This window comes from Galendromus occidentalis, unplaced genomic scaffold, assembly GCF_000255335.2.
Source record: "Galendromus occidentalis unplaced genomic scaffold, Mocc_1.1 scf7180000077454, whole genome shotgun sequence".
Taxonomy (NCBI): Eukaryota; Metazoa; Arthropoda; class Arachnida; order Mesostigmata; family Phytoseiidae; genus Galendromus; species Galendromus occidentalis.
In genome coordinates, this window is record NW_003805442.1 from 53,226 (window position 1) to 71,188 (window position 17,963).

Consider the following 17,963-nt stretch of genomic DNA (forward strand, 5'->3'; position numbering starts at 1 on the left):
TCGAGAGGAAACTACCGGCTCGAAACGACGCTTCGGGACGTGTCGCAAGATTAATCGGTTCAGCTGTAGCCTCCCGGGATAAATTCGCCTTCCCGACACAATCGACAAAATTCAACGACAAGAGAAAATATTCAATCCGGATACCTTCCCGGCAACGAACGATATTCGAATGATCATTTCTCCTGGACATCGGAACGATCGGCGAATTGAGAGAAGGTGAAAACAAACCCTTGGAGTAGAAAAAGTGCGAAACGAAGAAAAAACGAAGAAAAATTCGAGGGAACCTTGAATGAATGATTAAATAAATGGAGGAGAGAGAGGGTGCATGTCTGTCTGAGTGTGCGCGCATGCATGTACAGAGCGAGCGAACGAGCAAGCGCTACTCAGCGTCCGAATAGCCAAAGAACATTAATAAGGGCACCCACAGCTCGCATATGGCTTCGCCACATGTTGTAAAGTGAAGCAATTTCGTCGATCGTCAACTGCTCCCAACTGAACTCGAGTCATTGACGACGGCGGCGGCGGCAACGACGACGATATCTATCTACGGTAGTCGTAGCAAATTTAGATCAATTGAAGTCGAGCACTAATTCCGCGGAAAAATTAACAACCGAGTTCCGCTGGGACCGGAGGAGTACCGCCGCGCCGCCCCCAAAGTAGCCTCCAAATGAGCCGCCGCCGCCGCCATCGTCGTCGTAATCGCACCGAGACTCAATGACGGCCCGAGTTCGGTAGTGAGTCACTTCCAGTCTGTGAACACTCATGGGACCGAGCCGGTCGGGATCAGGTGGGAAAGTCAACGGTTTCGCGAACGTCCGATGAGGCACCGTTGCCGGACGTGAGGAGCTGGGAACGTCGTAAATCGCCGCAACGGAACTTATCTCACAATGAGAGTCGCCATTTCGCAATACGATCGCTCAGCGACAAAACGTCAATGTTTTCGAGGCACATCATTCTCATGTTACGACACGGTCCGGATTGATTGGAGAAGAAAATGAACTTCGGACAATGAATATTGATTCTCTCGCGGATCGCATTCGACTGGCTCCGCTCGATCGGTTCTGCGAAACAAAGGAACCACTCCTGCCGGAGCGTATCGTCAAAATCGTTTGAATTGCACCTCGATCTGATTGATGCCCTCGCTTCATTCGGAACGCTCGCCGTTTCGGGAACCTTGGAGCAACGTTTTCCGCTGAGCGATTGCGTGCCCCTGTCAACAGTTTTCGGTATGAATCATGCTGGTGCCGTGAACGCCGCGCGCCGTGTGTTCGGATGAAAAATTGAATCTCAATCTGTTCGTCGTCAGGGTTCGCAATCTGTCAAAATACCGCTTCTCCAGTCCGCTTCATAGCTCGTTCTCATAGTTCGCTCATCTCGTGTAGGTAGTTCTCGGGTTATCTCCGTCTCTCTTCCGATAAAATCCGATCAGATCAACAGACTGAAGAATTTTGATAAATTAGTTGTGAGCTACGAGACATCTGGCGCGGGATTTCGTCAGCGACCAGAAGCTAGACGTCGGCCTCGACCCCTCCGCTCGTAGGAGCCTACCAGGTAATGAACGAACGAGCGGAGCACGCGAACGTAATTCACAGACATCGTACGCAGCGCTCAATTCCCTAGCAGGTCCCCTTGCGTCCTCTCCAAGTCTCGGGCATCGGTTCGCTGCTCCACGGGGGTCTAAAACCCTGCAATTGATTGTATATGAATCAGGGATTCGGGACGAGCGCTCTCGTTGATGATCAGGGATCCCCGAGTCCTCCAAAAGAATTTTCTGCTCTTGAGCAAGAAAGTTCTGCAGTTTTCCCTTCTTCGAAATCCTACAATTGGTCGGCGGGTCCTACAATTCCGCTAATCATTCAACTAATAACCCGCGGAATCGAGCCATCGCTAGGTTCAAAGTCCGAAGGCCCCGAAGAGCAGAGAGCATCGCTTCTCGAGAAATCATAAGAGTCATAAACTCTGTCGAAGAGGAAGAGCCGTACTTGACTTTGATGAGATCGGAGCCCCAGAGCGCTCGCAGCGGAGCTGTACCATTGGCGGAAGGAATGATGAGACGCAGCTTTCATCGGCACTACCACCTGCAACAGGACCAGCGACGGCGGCGGCAGCAGCAGCAACAACTACGCCTGATCGGTCTTTCTTCGGCACGTTCCCTCGGAGCACCGACTCATCAATAGCTTTCCTGGAACCGGATACCTGGAGCTCGGTAAACAACGAACAATGTTTTGAGCCGGAGAGAAGTATTCTCCCTCACAACTTAAGGCATTCTTATGCGAGGCAAAGAGCCCGAACAGTCGCACGGAGTAACAATGGTTCATGCATGCATGCAGTCCGTTCGCTCTTTCGGTCGTCCGTCCGACCGACCGTCAAGCAACAATACGATAGCACGTGAGCGAGCACTTTACGAGCCAGAGAAATTGAATTGAGACCACGGAACTAGGCCACTCGTTGCAGTTTCGGCTCGAGCAGAGAGATCGCTCAACGGAGACGATTTTCTCCTCCGGTAAGAAGTCGAGTCTGACAACGGGAAACAGGGTCTACCGGCCGGAACAGGAGAGGAAAATTTCTGCTCCGGAACTCCGATGATCTGCGGGATGGAGAGCGTGTCACTCTGCTGGAGCAAGTCACGAGAATTTCGAACGGCACGCTCCGGATGCGTACTCGTTCGGTACAGAGCTACCAAAGTGGAGGAAGAGCTGCTGTTCACGGTGGAAAATCGAGCACAGCTACAACACGGTAACATCGACGAAGATAGCGTATGCGTAATTCCGTGGTCGCATCCCATGTAACGACTTTCGAGATGATGAGCTCGGACGGAGAGAGAGGTTGAGAGAGTCTTCATCGCCTTGGATGTTTCGATACCGCTTCGGCGCTCACTTCTAGGAAAACACGGGACGTCATCGACAGAAGACATGGGAGATGAATCGTCTCGGGGATCTGTCGCTCGCCGATACCAGTCCCCTCTATCGACGTCGAGGAACGTCACCTCGTTCGGGGAGTGATTAGGGAGCCCGTTTTCAGATCGTTGTCGGACTTCCTTGGCTTGTGTCTATGGTTATTTTCTATTCAGATTCGCCATAGAACAACGACAGCCGGACTTCGGGGGCGTTGTGGACGCTTCCGAGCAGGGGGAAAGGGGTAGTCTTACGGCGGCGACGGTGAAGCTGGTATCACAACCACCGCCTCATCATCAGTAGCGAGTCCAGCTGACGCCATTTTGATTTCCTGTCGGCTTCTCGGTGCCGCGCTCTTTCTTTCTTTTGAGTTGTTTTTCCTCCGGCTCTCGTGCCACTTCTATTCGGTCACGGTGCCGTAAATCTTCTACCAGATGCCGATTCAGTTGCGGTTGCCGATATATTTCCACAGTTCGAGGAGTGAATACGAAACAACAGTTGGCAACCGCTCGACTCCGAGGATCCCCTGGACCGGCATTTTCACGACTAATTACATGAATTTTTCAACACACTTCAGGATCAGCCTCGGTAGAGGAACGGATTTCGACGCTCGCGTTCCAGTGCTGGAGCTCTGGGGAGCGATGGACGCTCCATCGGTACCTCCGTATGCTGGCTCTCGCTTGTATTTCTCTATTTCTACTTCTTGTCCCTGTTCTGCTTTCTGGAAAACGAACTCATCCTCCGATTTTTCTTCCCGACCTCTTTCTGAGTCATCGCTATCAATCTCAGGATTCAGAACGGAGTATAAACTACAACGGTCTCTCGAGTTTCGATCGTAATTACTGATGCTTCCTTCCCCGGTCTTCCCTAGGTTCTCACTTCCAGAAAGAGCCGAATGAACGCTCACTTCCGCCCCCTGAAATACCACGCTAACGATGAGAAGAAAAAACCTGAGAATCAGAGATCTTCCCAACTGTGAAAAGATATAGTATACTCGACCGATTCTCGTATTCTCGCTCTCAAGGACAGGCCACAGACAAGTTATTTTTAAAGTCGTTAATGTTTTGATGTGTTTTCCCAAGGATCTATTACCTACTTTCATCTCGTGAAAGCTTTTCCAGCAGCGGCAGGGATGGCCTCTGTGGGAAGAGCTCGTCGACTTAGGGGGTTAACCACTGACTGAGTGAGTCAGAACGGCTACCGCCATGTCGGTCGGAGAGGCTCGTCACGGGGGATCTCGGGAATGCGGAGGAAATCGCTTCCACTGGCGACATCAAAATGTTTTCCACCGCCTCTGTCAATCAACTCGTCCCCTCCGAGAGAGCAACCCGGCTCCGGCCAGGGCTCGAGGGAGGCACGGCTTCATATGGTAAAAAAAAACACACACCTTGATGGATCACTGGCGGAGTGTACGAGTCGACCTCTCGGGACATTTACCTTTCGAAACCTACGAATTATTATCAGATGATCGCCGGGTGAGCGCGCGCTTCGGAAATTCGGCGCTCGCTCCTTCATTCTTCTATTTTTTTGCTCGTTCGCGACGGAGCGAAAACCGTTCCGAACACGGCGTTCGCCCACGCGATACGTAGCCATTAATAAGGGCAAAAGAGTCGAGACGGGTGAAGCATATTTGATTGCGGCTTCTACGACGTCTTTTACGGCTCGAGCGATATATCACTCGAATCACGCCGGGGATTCCACAGTGTTCATCAATCTTCGGATGTCATTTTCTGCCATTTTGGAACTAGTTAGCAAACAGAAAAAAACGCTGAATGCCAGCCACGTATGTCGATATCCCATCGGAGAGCTTTCCTCGCATTAGAGCTGCACGCCCCCTCCGGATCTCGGTAAGGAGTTGCGGTCCTGCTCGGGATGATCACAGCAATCGAGTGCTGAATTTTCAAACTCTGACGTCCCTGTAGGGGAAGCGGAGTTTACGGATGCCTCTATCCTGGAAAATGAGTCCATCGAAGGCAGCCGGTATCGCAACTCAGTGCGAGAAACTCTCAGGGAAAGGGAACCGAAAGCAGCCAGAGCGAGTAGTTTTCCTCCGCAGCCGAGATATGAAATTATTCACGAGCTCCGGCTTTTTACTTTTTAGCGGCCGATTCCCGTCATGTGTATCCAGTGCACTTGACGCTGCCCGAAGATTCCGACATGAGAAGTCCGTATGTCCGGGCTCCTCTCAGGGATATCCGGGATCGCGACGGAGAGTCGGATACGGAAATATTTTCGCTTTGACGTCCCCAGTGCAATAGTTCCAAGCGACAAAGCTCCACGATCTTCGCAGAAAACTCTGTTCTACCTGGTTCCATCAATGAGCAAGGCTCCTAGTAATTGTTTCTCTATTCATAGGGAGAAGGCTATCTAATCCATGCGAGTCATGCGCTATTCTGTCACGGGGCACGAAGGACACCTGGTGCTTGCCGGTGGACCAGGTTCCGTGTGAAAAGGCCGTAGCGCGACTAGGCTCCTGACGGCGGCGACTGTAGAAATTTCCGGTTTCTCTCCCAACGTGCGGCCAAGTCTGGACGGAAATCTCATTTCACAAGGCTCTTTCAAAGTGGCCCCGAAGAACCTACTTAGTCGTCATGTCTCCTGCACTCGCGCTCCCAATGATCTGCTCCGCTCGGACGACTCGAGCGCAAAAACGATGGAAAAACTCGTCTGAGTGCTTTGAAGACTCATGCCCAGAGGATGCAACTGCCGTCAACAGCTAGGAGGCGGACGGCTCTATCTCGTATAGTGGCTGCACGGGCTTTGTCCTCATCAGTTTTTTGCCTCTGGTGTAGCTCTCCTCTCTCTCGTCTGTGTGCTCCGAGTATGTCCATTGCGAATCTCAATGAACGTTTCGGAAGAGGATTCTCTTCGTTTAGCAAGTCTCCCCCTCTCGTCGGTGGGAGTAGTTCGCTGAGAGTGGCGTTTTTCTTTTGATAAGGAAACTCATGTCAGAACTCGTTGGCAGTGGTTTCTTGATCGGAAGCCTCGAAACGCTTTCTAGCTTTCGTTGAAGAGCAAAACGCATAAGTTTCGATAAATCTCCCGATCGTGGGAAATCTTCTTCATCGAGCATCGATTCCCACAGGCAGCTTTCGGTGTGTTTCCTCTCTCAGCGTTAGACCCCCTACTCCGACGCGTCGGATGGTCGGATCCCTTCCAGTGGTATCTTTGTTCCCTACTTCCAAGGTCGCTCGCCCGGCTGGCTCACTCACTCTGCTCTCCGGAAGACGCTCTGGAATGTTTTCGAACGGATGAGATCAAAGAGTATTTCGAGGTATTCCGTACACTCATCCTAGTCCAGCCGGAAGCGAAGAACTGATACGAGTGCCAGATGATTTTTGATTCGATGCTCCCCGGTGATCACAATGCCGGGCCTGGCTGAGGAAGGTACGTTTTCGAATTCCGCGCCGTCCGAACGCGACTTGGTAAGTCGTTGTCGGCGTCGTCGGGGGCAGATACGGAGCGCGCGCGTGTCAAAAATGACCGAAGGGGGGGCCCAAAGTTGACAAATGTTTCTGACACTTCTGACAAGACATCGCCCTCTTCTCTCAGATAGCGCTTGCCGACGCCTGCGCGCCGTTTTAGAAGAGACTTAATAATTCAATTCACTTTTGTCAAAGAGCCGCTTTCGAACCTTCTCCTGTGAGAGCTGTGTCTGACGACGTCTTCTGTTTCTTCTTCGCTACCGCCGCCTCCGTCTTCTGATTCGATTTGTGTTTGCAGTTCTGATCGACTGGATTTTCGCTGAACGGGAATTCTAAATCGAAATTGTTAGAAGTGCTGCAGTGCACGGCCACGATCGGGATGACGCATTCGATTGTGCACCGCAAAGCTCAAAGAAGAAGTCCGCTCTCAGTCCGTTGAAGAACAGTTGAGCGCCAGCGTTCGGCTGAGCGAGAGCTCGCCGCTATCGCATTGACGTCGCGGTCGAGAAACTCCTGATACACAGATCACGTCGGAGATTTTCAGCTGAGAATTACGCTGTTCCAAAGCCCATTCATCCGAAGCGAAGAGAGCTCCTCACCTAATATCCATGAGCGTAGGATCGTGACGCGCAGACTTGGAGAAAAACGAACGAAATCGTTGAAGTCAGGGAAACGCCTAATTGTGAAATTTCGGGAATGTGGAAGTGTTTGAGCGGAGGTATTTGTCGAACTCTCAGTTCTCCGCAGGCCGGCTCTCATCCCCGAAGATTGCAATTTGCGTCTCTTGGACCAACGCGTGATTTGGGAGGAGCAAATGTCGAAAGTCAGTGTCCCTGAAGGCAATTATTCCATTTTTTTAAGCGATGAGCTCCCCCCAAGGGAGCGGATTGAAGATCAACTAAACGCCTAAGCCTGCCGAGGCTGATTATGAGAATTCAGTCGACAGGCTCACAGGTCGAAGCTCGAGCGCCAGGATTCGAGTATGAGAATACGGGGCTTCTTGTTTGATGGAAGAAATTATCATTTATCGAAACTCTGTCCAACGTCATGGAGACTTACTATAAATTGTATGATTCTCTTATCCGTTTCGGTGTAGGCCCACGTCTCGTGAAAGTGAAATAAGCATTCCTGAGGGCGCAAAATGTGATGAACAAAAAACGTCTCTCCCAGCGGAGGAGTTTCTGATGATACCACCGTCATCGGAATTGCTCGCGAACGATGCCAACGCCCACCTTGGGTTCAGGGGTCAGAACCGAAGCGACTTAAAGGTTCCACCGAAGACTGCATTTGGTCGCCTAGCCCAGATCCCCACAGTGCTCTTGCAGCCATAGAGACAGGCCCTCACACAGGTGCAGCCATGTGCTCAATTAAAAATGTTCCGTGAGGCCTGAGACATATCTAGTCGACTGAATAGTTGACATTCGTGCATCTGTGTGTCGGGCAGCAGCGCAGCCTACGAGACTCGCTGTTCAGCAACAGCGGCACTCGAGATGGCTTCTCCTGAGGCCGAAATGCCCTGTTCGCACCTGTACAGAACCTAAAAAACCAATTAGATTCGAACCCCGAGCTCCTAGTGGCTGGATCAGTGCTCACCGAACGAGTCGTACCTACTCATGAAGTTCCCATGCGGCAGAAGACAGGTGTAGAAGACATGCATATCCCAAGCAGGTTGTAGTGTGGACTTCTTCCTCTCGTGAGCCTCGTGGTCTTGGTTCTCAGGGCTTGGGATGGCTGGCCCGATGAAAGGATTGCTAAACTCTTCTTCCGTATCCGGCAGCGTTTGTTTGAACATCGTACTGAATGAACACCGCCACGGACTCGACGGTTGATTGTATTATGCACCTGCACTTTGAGATTGTGATCATGCTTCAGAGAATTTCGATCCGCGATTTTGAAATTTGACCAAATACGGGAGGAAGCTTTTGTTCTCCAACAACAATTACTTCGGCCAACGATAGTCCCTCACGCACGTCGTCGCATCGCTGTATCGCCGTGTTCGTCCGTCCTCGATGTTTCCTGAAAACGAAATTCCGCATTCCGGTCATCGAAAGCCCACGGAGCGGGATGATCTGAATCAAGATGCTCGTCGGGTCTGACCTAGGAACCTTGTTGTGGGAGTTGTTTTGAGAAAGCATTTAGGCGTTCAGGTTCTCGATGACTTTCTTGACCGCTCTAAGGGGCTCGTCGACTGTGGGAGTGGCGAATCCGCATTCTCTGAACGTCTCCGGAGAAGTAATGCACCTCAGTCACATCAGTGAGCCGCGAACAGGTGGACTGATCTTGTTCATGCCCGCCGTTTATTGTATCACATTATCCGCATAACCATGATCGATGCCACGTACAGTCAGCGATAGGAAACGTATGACGGAAGAGGGAAAAAAGTTCAACAGTGTGCCGCAGATTCAAAGGAGCCCTTCCCGAAAGAGAAGAAAAATGATGTGACCGGCTGTCCTTGGTTCTTGCTCTTATTGTTTAGGGGAACTCATAAAAGGATTTCGAAGCTAGCGAAGAGCCCTACTCCGAGTGAGGCCTCCCGGATGCTCCGACGTACAAAGGGGTTTCTACGTAGATTTCCAGATGTTCTCGACTTTATGCCGCCGTAGGATAAGGGTCTCCATATCCCGAAATCGGATCAATTCGCAACCTGGTCACCATCTCAAACGCTCGTTGATTTCGTTACCGTCATTTCAAACTGCCGACTCTCAATCGAGAGGTTTCTCTTCGAAAATCTAGAGCACCGATATCGGCCACAAATTAAGGAAGCTCCGTCGAGGAGGAAAACGTCGATTCATTAAACTAGAGTCTTCGATCAGAGTCTCGAGGCTTTCTTGCCCGTTCTCGATTGACAAGTCATTAGCCACCGCTCGCTGTCATTCGGTCAAAAAATGCATATTCGTATATTTTTGTCATTTTCTGTTTTTTTTTTCTCTTTTCTGGCCGTCAGTAGGAGAATCTCTGGTCTCACTCGCGGGTATCCACTCTTTGTCCTCTTCCCTGAAGATTTGTCCCCTCACATGTGGATCGTTTCTCGGGTAATTTGCGGGTACGCTGTTTCCCCGACGATCATGAACTTTGTCTGTTCGTAGGGGTTGTTGTCGTGGCCGTTGTTGTCAATGCCGCGGCTGGCATCGGGGTGGTCCGAGGGAATACGGTGTGGTCTCGCTCTGACACGCTTGCTTCCTGCCTTCCCTTCCGTGTCGTTCTATTAATAAAGTAGGTAATGCGAAGCACTATCATTGGAATCATGCTCCGCTGAATCCGAGAAACTTCCCTGGAAAACTCTCGTAAAGGCGCAGAGGAAGCTTCTCTGCTTCCCCCCTCCATCCCCCTACTATCGCGTAAACGTACCCTTCACCCGTGAAACATGGATTTCCGACTTGTACATGGACACAGTGTAACAAAGAGGTGGCAGCATCATTTGACCGATCGAGCGGATTACAGCGATGCGCCGAGCGATCCGATGACGGCAACGTTTAACGCAATGCATGGCGTCGAACTGTCTGCCGAAGTTTGTGCCGGGAAGGCGGTGGCAATGAGGATTCCGGCGAATGAACCGTTCAGACAGCGTGGTTCTGATCCGAATAAAAATGAATGTAGCGCATACGATGCAAATAGTCAGACAGACAAATAGACAGAGCAAGCGACAGACAGACAGACAGACTGACTGACGGAGGGACGGGTACGCGCACGCACAAGCGCACGTGAATATACGCGCTAAACGATGCTTGCCATGTACAATGTATGTGTGTGTGTGTTTTACGAAAGTGGTTCACGAAGTACCCAAAAGAGTCCAGTGACCGCGGAGGAGCAGCGCAGTGAGTGAAAGAGTGAGTCCTCCCCCGCGGCGGCATCGGCGTCATCCAGTATCCATTTCGACGTCGCAACGTCGACGTACAGCGGGCGAGCTAGCATGCGAGTTATACGAAGCGAACCGACGGAACGGACGTCATTACCAACACATCCGCCACCACCATCACCATCGCGGTGGACTTGGTTGTCGTTTTCGGCGGCGTCGGCTTCGACGCAACAGCAGTTTATGGGAAAAAACACTTTTTTCCATGGCGCGTCGTACTTGCACCACGAGCCATGTTACAAAGTCTCTTTACGGAAGGCGTCGAAAGCAATTTGAGAAAATTGGCATGATCTTCCAATCGGGGATCTTCCGAGTCCATACGTGCGTTTCCCGAACAGCGATCATGAGGACCGTGAGGAATATCGAGACAGCTCGCGAGCACTAATTTCAGCCGCTGATGACGCCCACCTCCACCTTTGTAGCTGCACTTTGATTTTTTCCGTATGTACATAGAGCGTCAACTCACAGAAATCAATTCCCGCGGAGAGAATATCCGTCTCGTACACCCGACCTGGTCTCGAGCATATCGCGTTCGGAACAATAGAATACTCTGAGAGCGTGGAACGGCGATGACCACCCACTTGAACATTTAAAGAAAACCATCCGATCGAGTTTGTTCCACTACGCTTCTAGTGAATAGCTCGATCCTCGAACTGTAAGGTGCCCTCGGACGAGGTGAAGAGAAACGGATCACAGGTGTGAATTCGACATACATTGTCGGCGTTTACAGCGGTATTCGGAACGACGGAGGCGTTCACGGTGGAGCCGTCTTAGTCTCGCATCGATCCTCGGCTGAGAGACCCAGACCGAAAAGCCGAGATCGACTCCCACAAATCCCATCTTTATTTGCCGGAATAAGTGGGATTTCGCGGAAGCCCTCGATACAACGGAAATCAGAGACATATTATACGGGAATGGGACGACAAGTTGATTTTCATCCGGAGCGAAAACGGTAAGGCATTCGTGGATGCAGAAGAGTTCGCGAGCGGCTTTGCCGACGACCAAATACATAACAAAACGAAATAAGAAGTGACAACGCGCGTCCAGTCGTTGTTTTCTTCGCAGTTTATTACCAACGTTCTCGGACTACACGAAATAGGATTTCGGACACGGCGACGCATTAAACACAACAAGGCAGTCGACATTCAAGTCGCGCAGCGACAAAGTGTTTTCGCTAGTGATATAGTCCGTTCGCAGGATGGAATATAAATCAAAGCATTATCCTTATCGAGGACTCGAGTCTTATTGTGTGTTTGCGGACTAGCGGTGATGATCCGATGAGCGAGAAGGAGCACGACAGCAACAAAATCCATGCGTGTAATATGGCACGCTTCCAGCGCTCCGCGAAAGCATCTCGGAGTCTCACTCAGTCAAAAGGAGTTGTATGGACTGGGGCTCGAGTCTCTTAACCCTTCATAAGGCTTCTGTTTTGACAAGAACCAAGAAAACGACAGATGCGAGCCGTACCTTCTGTCGCCTAGCAGGCTCGGATAGCGGGATAGCTGTCTACTGGATCGCTCGGATGACTTGAGCGGCTTGCCTGATGTCGACCGCCAAAGACGCATCAGCCTGCATCATCTGGAGCTCCCTGGGCTCACGTGCCGAACCACTGACCGACCGACCGACCCAACTACCGACCGGCTCGCGCCCTCAAAATTAACAAGGCCGTTGTCGAGTCATTCAAATCGTCATAGCGGACCTCCTACCGCCAGACGCACGAAGGATTGACCCCTTGTTCGCGGAACACCGTCGACCGTCTTCTCCGTCGTCGTCGTCAAGCGTTCGTCGTATCGAGACCCATAAACGAACTTACTCGATGTACAGTCTCGATTGGAGCTACACACTTTAGTAGGTACCTGGTTTCATTTCTCCACAGTGCCACCTGAGGGGTCTCTCTCCGGTCGGCGGTGGATCGATCACAGATCGATCAACAATAATTTCCGAGTGAGCCCGATTTGAAGGGAATTAAAGTATGTGTGGCGAGCGGAATCGATATTTACAGCGTGAAATAAATGAGATATGGTGTTGAAGACGCGTGAGAGCTCGTTAACGATTACCGTTCAACTCGGAGTTGAGCGACAGTTTTATTGAGGAAGCACGATTGAATTTTCTCACCTTCTGCTTCGTGTACTATCAGAAGCAGCAGCCTTCAGATCGTCGTTGGTGTTCCTCGGTTGAAATTAATCATAAATTTCATAAGCTCACTCATTGAAGCTACCTCGTGTTTCGTGATGACAGACGGACGGGGTCGAGGGAACTCCGACGATCAAGGCCAATAATTAACGAACGAGGACTCTCCTGAGGAACAGATACCCTCACAAGTTCACACCTTATCTGTCGGACTCATCGTCATCGCCGTTCTTGTGGCGCTTCCGAGGATGATGGTGGCCGTCGTCTTCGATCTCTTCGATGTTTCCGCTGCCGCGGAATTCTCCGAGCAGAACGTAGGCGTCGGTAGATGTGTATCGCCAAAGACTTCTCGGCACGCGCTTCAGTCTTGAAATTTCGCTCCCTCATGGACCTTCCGATACGACCTACAAACCTCCGAAGATCACTCGCGCCAGACTATAGGTCCTCCCTTTGAAAACTATGCGTTTATTGACGATCGACGATGAAAGATCTTCGGAAAAACATCAGCAGAAGATTTTGATACTCCGCATACGATACACCGAGACCACACAAGATCACAGAAGCCACGAAACGCTACCGATTTGGTTATTTCTGGTCTCGTATTTTTCCCGCATTCTGAAGAGAGGAAAAAATTTGACTGAGCCTGAACAAACACTCAGAATCTTCGTTTACTACGGTCGGGGCTCTCTGCGCTTCTTCGAAGCGTAAAATCGATACTCGTTGAAATACCTTGAAATCGATGGCAATCTGGATTTTACATTTCTCCTCCGGTGGCTTGCTAAGTATGTTTGTGATTGTCTGTCGGTCCGCCTGTTTCGCGTTTCGGTTTGTTGGTCCTTCGACTGACGTGGGCCCGATACCGGCGCACTCGTCGGCCCCTCATACATTCCACGCATTGCTCTGCCTTTTCGCAGCTCACAATCAGATCAAGAAACTCGCCAAACGAAGTCAACGTCGATGACAAAAGAGATGCTTGTTTCATTTAGAGCAGAGCACCGGGATCGTGACGAGCTCGTCCGAAAACGACGTAAACGATTTTGCGTGGGTGCTGGTTAACACCCGGCACCTGAACAAAAACGTCATTCCCGTCGGTGTCGCCGTGAATGTGCTCTGTCGGTCATCCTTTGGTTTTTTTTTTGTTCCCTCAAATATTTGGACCACGCTCGGTCGCGTCCGGCTCCCATTCGTCGCGACTCCGGCGTTTGTTGGCCATCGTCTATTTCTCGCTCGTCGTCTTTCGCTTTGATTTTGGCTTTGATGTGGCGCTTTCCAGATCCCATCTTCCCTATCCCTAAACTATCGGCTGTCAACAAGACCTTAGCCATGCTCTCTCGTCACCCGTAACCCCAGCCCGATCGCTGCCATCTCGTTGTCGGTCTTCCCATACGACAGCCAACGCACGGAGACGACAACGAAAGCTATGCGAACAGGCTTTTCCGCCGGTTGGACTATCTCTTTTCTTCCGATGAATCTCCTAATGACGGTTAGACTTCCGGCTCCGAGTTGAGGACATTAAGCAGATGCCTCTCCCCGTGTGTGCACTCGAGATGGTGCCCAGTGCGCTGCGCGGTCCCGAGCATCGGCTAGCCTACTCTGACGCTGGAGTAGGTGCTCAGATACGGTGTGGAGCGACCGTAGAATCGAAGGCGTACCTTCTGAGGATGAATGGAATGAGTGCGCTGCTCGTGACTTATGACACGGCTCGCTGCTCGCCATCATCGGTGATGATCATGAATAATTTCTCATGCTGTAACCTCCATGCTCTCCTTGGCTTGTCGCGATTCTGGAGCCTTCCATTGCCGAGGTCCCACGAAGTGACGATCAGTGACGAAGTTCCCGTTTTTCCATCTATCGAAGCATTTATCGTTGGGTCTTTTCGACGCGGTATGTTTTTCTTCGTACAAGTTCTGAGGTGAAGCGTGGACCTATCCATGTCTTGCTCTCACAGCCGATTCTATCATGTTGTTCGAGAGAGGCATCCATCCTTCACGTCCGATACTTCGATACTTTCGCACGAATAAAGTTACAATAAGTGATCAACTCATGGGGCTGCATCATGCCCAGCAGTCCGAGCCCCGCTTTCTTCCTCGGAAAGGCGTCCTGCCGTAGCCGCGAATCAGCTCCGGATGAACGGAAAATATTTGAAGAGTGAAATGGTAAATCCGCGGTCGGAGTTCTCTACGCTCGTCCGACGTGAATGGCCAATGCTCGTCATGAGCATACGAGGCGGACACATCTGTCCAACGGCAGACCCGACGTCCGATCGACCGGCCAAGCAAACGGTGAACGGACTGATCAATCCTCAGGACGTCCAGGTCCGTTAACGTCAGAGTCCATGTCACGCAACAGGCAGCTGGCTCTAGGACTACTGTTAAAGCGGCTCGTAATCCAGGAAGAAAGAGCTCCATCACGTGTTCGTCATTCCATCGACTCTGAAGAATAGAATAGTGAATGGCCACGATCGGAAGGATACGGGAAGCAGCCAGCGGACGCGTGACAGTTCGCGTCTGGGTGTTTGGTCTCCGTGTCTGGAAGTCGCGTCGTCGGGTCTGGCACCCGTTCTCACCCTAAAATTAGAATGCGCTCATGTCTGTGCGGCAGTAAGGGCGACCCCACACAGGTTCACCTTAGTCAAACTACGGCGCGACGCCAGGAAGGAGCACGTTCCGCCTCCGGCGTTCAACAGTCTCGTCCATTTGGAAAATCGGTCTCTTTGAAGCGTTTGATCTTGTTTTCACCTACTACTTTTTTTCTCTCGCTCTCTCTCCTCCGCGCAAAGCAAGCAGAATGACGGGTGAAACCACGAGCTCACAGTGGAGAGCGCTCAAGAGTTCAGCAACGGATTCCGCCGCGAATGTTTCGGGAGTATGTTCTTGGGAAGGGAGGTTATTTCCAAAAAAAATACCCATGTCTCTGTTCCGGAAGCGTAGCTGATCGTCTATAAGTGAGCTGACGAACAGCGGGGGAATGCATGGGACCCGAAAACCTTAATTAGGAACTCGTCGAGGACAGTGAGATCCATGATGAAAATGATCGACCCCTAGGACCACCGACCCAGCTCAGCAGGCAGGCCGGACGGTCGATCGTTCGACAAGCAGGATCAGTGGGCCGGCTATTGCGGGTAAATCTCCTACGCTGATGAAGTCTGTGGTGATGTGAGATGGTGGTCTTCATAGAAACGGACGGAAGTATTTGTAGAGACAACACACACGCCCTCATCATCATCATCATCGTCGTCGGCAGAAGGAGAGGCATCATCAGAGAATCATGACGACTCTCGAACTGGCGCGCTATCGTCGAATATCTCTGGTTTCCGGACTTCTGAGAGTTGGACTCGACAACAACAAAACCTGGCGACTCTCTGATGCTCTACCTGCGAAACCTCACGAGCCAGCCCAGGCTGGGATTCGTTCCGCTTACGGTGTTTCTCCGAAAACACACTAGCTTCGAAAACAAGCCGAATTTCACGGAGTCCTCCATGCCGACGCGAACTTTTCCCATAGATGTTCTCCATCGATGACGGTAGAAGCGAGCGATTTGCAGTCAGAGCTGAAAATCCGCTTATGCTGGAAACTAGTGGTACATGAATACTGTAGTGATGCTGCGGCGGCGAAGAAACATTACCGACGAATGCTTTCTCGTTCGGTAGGTCGGCGAGTGACGAGAATAAATATTTCGGTTGGGTGCCCCTGACATTACATCTTCGGTAGGGACAGGCATGACTTGCACGAGGACATAGCGGCGAAATAGTCACGTTCGATTGAGGAATAACAAAAGACGCCTAACAGAGGGAACGACGGAAGATCTTTAATTCTGCACGGCCCACTAATCAAACAATCCTTGTTTCCATTATGATTGTACGTGGCGTTCAGCAGCCACCGTCTGTGGATCCGAGACGCGGGACTCGGAGATATATTTCTACGGGTCGTATAAGAAGATCGAGCCTCACCCCCTCCCGTGTTGCGGAGGATTCCACGGGATCTTGTAATTTTTTTATACTTCTTCACCAATCAATCGTCCCTCTGACCGTCATATCCCCAAACAGATGAAAAAGCCGGCGGTAAAGCCACCCGAAACTAGTCGAACCTAACCTCAGAGCTGTAGGGATGATGATCATGAGTGTTCGGTGGAACCCCCGGCGGTTTTTGATCAAAAACCGGAAGGTCAATTCGGGGAGCGATTTTCATCTTAGGGCTAGACCTTCTGTTCATACAATGAGGTCGCTGACTGATCCATCCACTGGGTCTCATCACGGGGCTCTGTTAGATCCGGACTCGCGATGAGGACGAGGCCTTGTATGAGAAAACGACAACATATTATGCAATCACCACATGTTTAGCAGGCCGACAGATTGCTGATGGTCTTCAGTGACGCAATCTCGATCTCCCGACGCTCACAGTTTCTCCTATACAATCTCGCTCCCAAAATCGATCTTTTTCCGCTCCGGAAGATTTTTTTGAAAACTCTCATGGATTGTCGCGATATTTATTCTACTTCTACCCCATGATGCGATTTGAGCGGTGTCTCCTCCGATGCGTATTCCAGTCCGGGACTCTATGTCTCGTCGACAGCGGATACACGTCTGGATCGCTGTCTATCAATTCATGAGGAAAGCTACGGTCATAACTCCAAATATGAAACCAATGAATCCAGAAATTATCGCCATCTCTTCGGATCGGGCTCCGGTCCGGTGGGTCAACACGTCAGCTTCGATAGTTGGAGTCTCGAGATCCACGGCTGTCACAGTCTCATTCGCTGAGTTCTCACCGATTCCATCAGCCCAAAGACTCATTCCGGTCTCATCATGAGTCCGGGTGGTGGTGCCGCCACACAAGATCGGTCTGCGTCGAGCGGAGTGGAACGAATTTGAGATTTCGCATCCTACACATCGATCCGATTCCAGCCCAAATCGCTATTTTTCAGAACTCACCTCCCAGTGTTTCGTAATTGTAGCTCATTGCTGGATGCCAAATCCATGTCGATCGAAGTCGCTGATTCTGGTTTAACAGTGCTGGTCTCGGGCTTAATTGCGTCTGGAATGATCCCGTACTCGGGCACGTAGAGGCCAGACGTCTGTGATACCGCATCGTAACACCAAGTCATAGACTTCTTGCTCCGGACTTGCCCTGCGATCTCTGGAGTCCTCTGATTGTCAACAGCGGGGGAAATAAACCGATTCTTTTTGATTTCGTCCGGACTCGGACTTTCAGTGCGGTCTTCGTTCGTAACCATGATGTGTGGAAGCTTTCGTTATCCTTCGAACATGGATTCGACTCCAAATGGAATGAGGAAAGGATTGTTCTGCTCCCGCTGCTGAGAGTTGAGCTCGGTTCATAGCTCAGAGTTTTTATCGTCAGCTCTCGCGACACTTCATATATATCGAGCAGATTCGCATCTCGAATGGGTTCGAGCAGCTCGGCGAACTTAGGGCGCTGCGAGAGCCCTCAGACGAGGGAGTTGACCTTCGGTGCAGATGGCTCTTCCGGCACCTCGCGCAGACAGGACTAGAATCCCATACAAGCTCCCCTCTGAAGCACGCGCCGCAATCGGGAGAACATTTAGCTCGATCTCGGTGTAATTTCTCGAGCGCCATCAGATTGCCTAACTCGAATGGCAGATGACCACACTCAGTCTGCGGCTCTCTCCGTGTTTTTTTTCGGC